This window comes from Lasioglossum baleicum, chromosome 2 (genome assembly GCF_051020765.1).
Source record: "Lasioglossum baleicum chromosome 2, iyLasBale1, whole genome shotgun sequence".
In the NCBI taxonomy this organism is placed as follows: domain Eukaryota; kingdom Metazoa; phylum Arthropoda; class Insecta; order Hymenoptera; family Halictidae; genus Lasioglossum; species Lasioglossum baleicum.
This window is the reverse complement of record NC_134930.1, coordinates 1,344,958-1,351,553: the sequence shown is the minus strand read 5'-3', so window position 1 is coordinate 1,351,553 and position 6,596 is coordinate 1,344,958. Positions and strand designations below refer to the sequence as shown.

The following is a 6,596-nucleotide window of genomic DNA, read 5'->3' as shown; positions in this document are numbered from 1 at the left end:
TCTTGACGCTTCCCTTCGCTCTTCCTCGCTTAACTTTTTGTCCATTTCGTTTCCTTATCTGCTCGTCTGCCTTCTTTCTCTTCTTTACCTGCTTTACCTGCCTTCTAGCTACCTTCTTTTCGACAGGATACTATTGAAGAATCCGACAGCGCCAGATTCCTAGGAGTAGTAATAGATAACAAATTAAAATTTAACCTCCAGGTTAAAGAAACTGAAATTAAAGCAAAGAAAAGACTGAACATGCTAAGGTACATAGCACACATTAAAAACGGTGCCTCGCCAGATATTATAATATATCTTTATAAAAGTCTGGTAAGATCAGTGTTGGAGTATGCTATAATAACATATTACAGCCCTGCCAATAGTTCGATGGAAAGATTTCAAAAAACCCAAAACGAGGGAATAAGAATAGCCATGGGATATAGAAATTCGACCCCAACCAATGTCATGGCAGTGGAAGCAGGAATAATGAACTTTGAAGAAAGAGTAAACCTACTTTCGGAGAAGTTCATATTGAAGTTGAGATCCAAAAAGAATAACAAAACCTTGATGCATATTAATAGTCAAATAGTTAACTACGATGGAATGGTCATACCAGTTAATAAAGATACTACTTTAAATAAAGCATGGAGGGAAACAAAAGATATGGAAGACATTATATGGAAAACAGACTATTGGGAAGACGAAAAAGACCTAAAGGAACTGAAGAAAATCGACTGGAAGAACCTGATTGATTTAGAAACTGGGTTCGTAAGGCAATGTCACAAATTCAATGATGAAACTCTTATTAACATGATCAAGGAAAAATTTGGGATCACAGAAGAAAACCCGATTTTAATATTCACAGACGGATAAAAAAAAAAGACAGTTCCTCAAACGGAGCAGGCATCGTTACCAGGAAGGATAGCACATGGGAAGAAGAGGGCCTCAGTATTAACAAAGTTGCAACCATATTTACCACTGAATGCATAGCTATCAGCAAAGCAATTTGCATGGTAGAAGAAAAATATATAAATGACAATGTCAAAATAATTATCTTAACAGATTCAGAGAGTGCTCTGAGTGGACTGCAAAACATCTCACCAGACAAGAGCATAAACCCATGGATCATAAAAATCGCAAAACAAGTTAACAAGATCAACATAAATGGAAATAACAGAATATTCTTTGCATGGATACCAGCTCATGCGGGAATTGAAGGGAATGAGAGAGCAGATACAATAGCGAAGGAAAGAACTTATGAAATTATGAACAGGATGAGGACATTAAAATACCAGCAAACGATGTAATTAATCATATCATAGACAGTAGGTGGAAAAAATCAGATCAGAAACACAAAAGTGAAGGATTATATAAGGGGACAAGATACTTTGAAACCTCTGACAACAATATTGGCAAAAGAAAACCATGGTTCGAAGCCATAAAAACATAGGAAGACGCTCCATAAACATGCTAAGTAGAATTAGATCTAACCACTACAATTTAGCAGTAGTCACTTTATAGAAAAAATTATATCAATTACACACAATGCGAATGCGGTCACGAAATGGAGGATATAGATCACATCATTTGGAATTGTCCAATTTACGAAAGGAAGAGAGGAAAACTATTAAGACTTTTCGCTAGAAAAGATATAGATCTAGAAGAGGAAGTATCCAAAATATTGGGTAAAAAAGATGTTACCATCCTGAGGTCAATAGCGGCCTTCTTGTTACAAATTGATAAATCTATTTAAACATATCACAACCAAATAAAAGGTGTAATGAGAAGGTGCTCTTCGAAATACAAAGTACAAATTAATTTTAAGACGAAAGGATTAAATATTAAGTACCAAGTTTTAGATTCTAAGTCTATTTATACATAAGACTGATCTACCCCAATATCACTTAACCTATGGAAAAAAAAAAAAAAAATATATATATACGATAAGGTTGATACTCTATTTCTGATAAGTGCAATAACAATATGCAAAATAGAAATAGTCACTGACTGACTAGTGGATAAGGGAAATAGAGAGCAAAAGAGACATTTTGTTGAAAAGTACAAAACAGAAATAGAATAGTAATACAAAAGACGGGTTTGCTTTGGGCAAATAGAACTCCGGTTCTCCAACGCCATCTCTGCGCAATGCGGGGTAAAGAATAAACTAAACTAAACTAAACTAGGCTGTGATTATGCATATATAGAAAATATAACTAGGAAATATAACCATAAACTAATCACCCAGCACAACTCACGATGGTAAACAACAGCTGAATTCTCGTTCTGTGCGCAATCCATTTTGTGTCCTGTAGCGTGACCCGTTGATCACGCGAACATAGCCGCGAATAGCGCTACTGCCCTGTATGTTCCATTAATGGCGCTGAGAGGGAAATTTGAATATAAAACGTAATGTTTCAAAACCGTATATTTCATATACATATATTTTATTCAGGCACGATAGCTTAGGCTTAGAATAAGTAAGGGAAACAAGGGGCTTCCACAGAGATCCTTGATGAAACCAGATGGGCGAGACTAATCGAGGAATTTGGGTAAAGTCACGTAACCTCTTGGAGGAGTTCTCCAATTTCGCATAAAGAGACAGTCGAAGTCTAGAATCGGTCGAGGACAGGAAGTCGTAAATTCACAGTCAAGGACCTCTTGGGACTCCCTCGGACCTCTCTCTCGCTCGGTCCCACGACCCTTGTTTTGGCGGGCTTTCACCCTCGCGCGTACCCCACTCTCGTGCGCGCGCTATTGAGGCACCTCCACCACCAATCACCATCGAGCTGCAACCGAGGACGAGCCACCCGACGAATCAACGTCCAGCTGGAAGATCCGAATTTTCCTATTGGCTAAGGAAAAGGAACCTGAAAGGAGAAAACTTCAGGACGAGGAAAATACGAAGCAGATACACGAGGATACGAGCATATTCTTGTCTGAGATCTTAGAGTCAACAACGTTTCACTATTAAATAAAGTCTATTTTTCGTTACATCTTCTTGCTAAGAGTTTGTTCTGAAAACCTTCCACGAGCAGAGTGCCTTAGCGCTCCACGGGCACCCGAACCCTATAAATTCCCTAATCCCACCACACTGCGACGTAACATAGCAGTTTTTGGTGACAGCGGTGGGATTTGAAGAAAATTTCGGAAATCAACTGGACCATCAACAACGAGACAATACTGCCGGCTTGTGGAAGGCCCTGGAAAGGTGCATCTCTCTCTCTTGGGTTTTCGCACGGTTTCCCCACGAGCTTGGGTAAATACCAGAGAGCGAGTGACGTCAGCGGCCGTGCAAGACACCCTGCCTGTCACACGCACCCCCGAAGAATCCAGCCGACGACGAGGAGAATCCAGCCGACGACGAGGAGAATCCGGCCAACGACGACGAGAATCCAGCCGGAGAATTCAACAGCAAGGAACCAGGAAATTACGATTGGTGGTGGACCATATTAGCATAATCCGAGCAGCGCAGCCCCTGTAAGTCGATAAGATAAAATTACATTGTTTTCACCTCGCGTAGAATGTCGCGTAGCTTCAAAATGTCGCGTAGAGGTAGGAAAGTACGTAAGATGAACTTGAGTAGTAGTGGTAGTTCATTTATTGTTGACGACATAGCTCCTGTGTCACCCCCAATAGTATCTACAGTTGCTCTTCCTCAAATGAGCATTTCGCCACCCGATAATAGTTTTCCAATACAGAGTACCCCAATTAATTCTCCTACCTTTTATGGTATAAGCGCCTCCTCTAATATCAACAGCCCCGCAGCTATCGGAACAAGTTCTCCTGTTAATTTACCCGAACACTCTTTTATGCCATTAAAACTTGCTATTGATCTTATACCCCAATTTGATGGACAATCTTGTTCGGTCATGAAATTTATAAGGCAATGCAAACTTGCCAACGATAGAGTCAAACCCGCCGATAAATCTAATCTTCTTGCCCTGATTAGGAATAAAATCATAGGGCACGCCGACTTCCTAGTTTCGGATCACCGCGAAGTCAACAGTTTAGATGACCTAATAAACCTCTTCAAGGAGACATTCGCGCGTTTTTTTAAGGTAGATTTGATTCACAACGAATTAAAAGACATACGACAAATTGATGATGAGAGAGTCGAAGTTTATGGAGCCCGGGTTAGCGAAATTTTAAATAGGGGAATCGAGGCGGCGAAAGAGAAATATACCGCGGAAGAATTTATAGGCGCGCAAGTTGTCCTCAATCAAGCCGCGATAACGGGTTTCACAAAAGGGTTAAGAGACCGCGTGGCGCGAATGATAATTTTGACAGATAATGCAAAGACCTTGCAATCCGCTATAAAAACCGCAATTCGATTGGAAAGCGAAATTTCTGAGGAACGTCGATATACCTCTTCTAAACTCACCGTGCGCGACGCCGGATTGTACGTGACAAATTCGCGATCCGACAGAAGGTGTTTTAGATGCGATCAACCGGGGCATGATCGCGCTCATTGCACTACTAACCTTCCCAACCACGCACGGAATTCCTGGGAAATTAGATGCCGCGCATGTAGGAAGACCGGTCATGTGGAGTCCCAGTGTCGCGCGAATAAGTACAATCAACCCTCAACATCCGGGATTAACAAAAACTCGCGGCCTTTAAACTGGCAAGGGCCACCGCGTCGAGGCGCACCGCGGAACGAAGCCCTTATTGCACGCGCCGGTCCTCCCGAATCTGTCTAAACCTAGACACCAACGAGATTGTCCAATCACCAGTCATTACGTTGAAGCACGAATATTTTAACGAAGGAACGGCTTCTTTCCTCATAGACACAGGAGCTCAGATAAATCTAATTAAACGGAAAGGAATAGGTAAAGGAACGTTAGTTGACCCCGATATTGTATACGATTTGACCGGAGTCGGATCTGGAGTATTACGTACCCACGGACAAATTCGCGTTCCCATTCATAACATTCCAGTGGAGTTCCAGATTGTTGACGACAATTTTCCTGTCGGGGAAACTGGAATTTTAGGGGTGTCGTTCTTAGTAAAGCACGAGGGCACCTTGATATTTAGGGAAAAATACCCCAATATTTTGCAACTCGGAGGCAGACGTTACCCTCTTGCCTCTGCGTCCGTCGAATTGCCTCCTCGCACTAAAGTTTTAGTAACAGTCCCTGTAAAATCAGATAGAGAATTCGGTTACATTCGTAGGATAGACGCTGGACCAGGAATCTTCATCGGGGAAGTCCTGGCCAGGCAAGAAGGTGGATTTACAAAAATCTTCGCAATCAATACTACTCCCAGCCATGTTTCTCTTAAATTACCTCCCGTAGAATTGGAGGATTTTGATATCGCATCCCCATCTCCGCGATCTGCTCGGAAAGGAGACCCCGATACGGAAAGATCTAGGGCCCATGGTCGAAGAGTCGCCGAACTACTCAAAGGCCTCAATTTAAACCATCTAAACGAAGTAGAAAAGGATAGCATTTTAGAAATAATAGGCGATTTCCCATATCAATTTCATCTCCCTGGGGATAAGTTAGGTTGTACTAATGCGGCTGAACATGTTATAATAACAGCTGGCGAAAAGCCCATTAACACTAGACAATATAGGTTCCCTCCTGCCCATAGAGACGAAATTACCGAACAGGTGGATAGTTTACTTAAAGACGAAATAATTCAACCCTCAATGTCCCCTTATAATTCGCCTGTATGGATTGTTCCCAAAAAGCCTGATTCTTCCGGCAAAGCTCGTTGGCGCATGGTAATTGATTACCGTAAGCTAAACCAGGAAACAGTTAGTGATGCGTACCCTCTCCCTAACATCACCGATATATTAGATCAACTTGGTGGAGCAAAATATTTCAGTACCTTAGATTTAGCTTCTGGGTTCCACCAAATTCCCATCGACCAAAAGGCTAAAGCAAAGACTGCATTTTCAACCCCTTACGGTCATTACGAATTCAATAGAATGCCATTTGGATTAAAAAACGCGCCAGCCACATTCCAGAGAATGATGGATTTAGTATTGTCCGGTCTGCAAGGGGTAGAACTTTTCGTATACATGGATGACATTGTCATCTATGCTGATTCCCTCGAAGAACATGCCCGGAAATTACGGAACTTGCTAGCCCGACTGCAAAACGCCGGTTTAACCCTTCAACCGGAAAAATGTTTGTTCCTCCGTAAAGAAGTTACCTATTTAGGCCACATCATTACTAGTGATGGTGTGAAACCTGATCCAGTAAAAATCGATGCTGTTAAACGGTTCCCCATACCTAAAACTAAGAAGAATATCAAACAGTTTTTGGGCCTCGTAGGTTATTATAGACGATTCATTCAGGATATGGCGAAAATCGCCAAACCTCTTACTCAGCTATTAAAAAAAGATGTTCATCTAGTATGGGACGGTAAAGCTCAGACTGCCTTCGCAACCCTCCGGGACATTATCTGTTCTGAGCCACTCCTCCAGTTTCAAAATTTTTCACAACCCTTCGTAGTTACCACAGACGCTTCAAATTTCGCGTTAGGAGCCGTATTGAGCCAAGGGCCTATAGGGAAAGACCTCCCCATCGCGTATGCATCTAGGACCCTAAATGAAGCAGAATGCAATTATTCTACCATAGAAAAGGAACTATTAGCAGTTTTATTCG

General features: G+C 41.8%; 1 long non-coding RNA gene across 1 annotated transcript; it reads right to left on the bottom strand.

Moving 5' to 3' along the window:
* Window positions 1-2,398: 2,398 nt before the first annotated feature.
* Window positions 2,399-5,804, bottom strand: LOC143216976 (uncharacterized). The gene is made up of 3 exons (XR_013010695.1): window positions 5,268-5,804; window positions 4,882-5,117; window positions 2,399-3,457 (listed from the first exon to the last, which is right to left on the bottom strand). It is a non-coding gene; the product is annotated as an uncharacterized LOC143216976 (long non-coding RNA).
* Window positions 5,805-6,596: the final 792 nt, after the last annotated feature.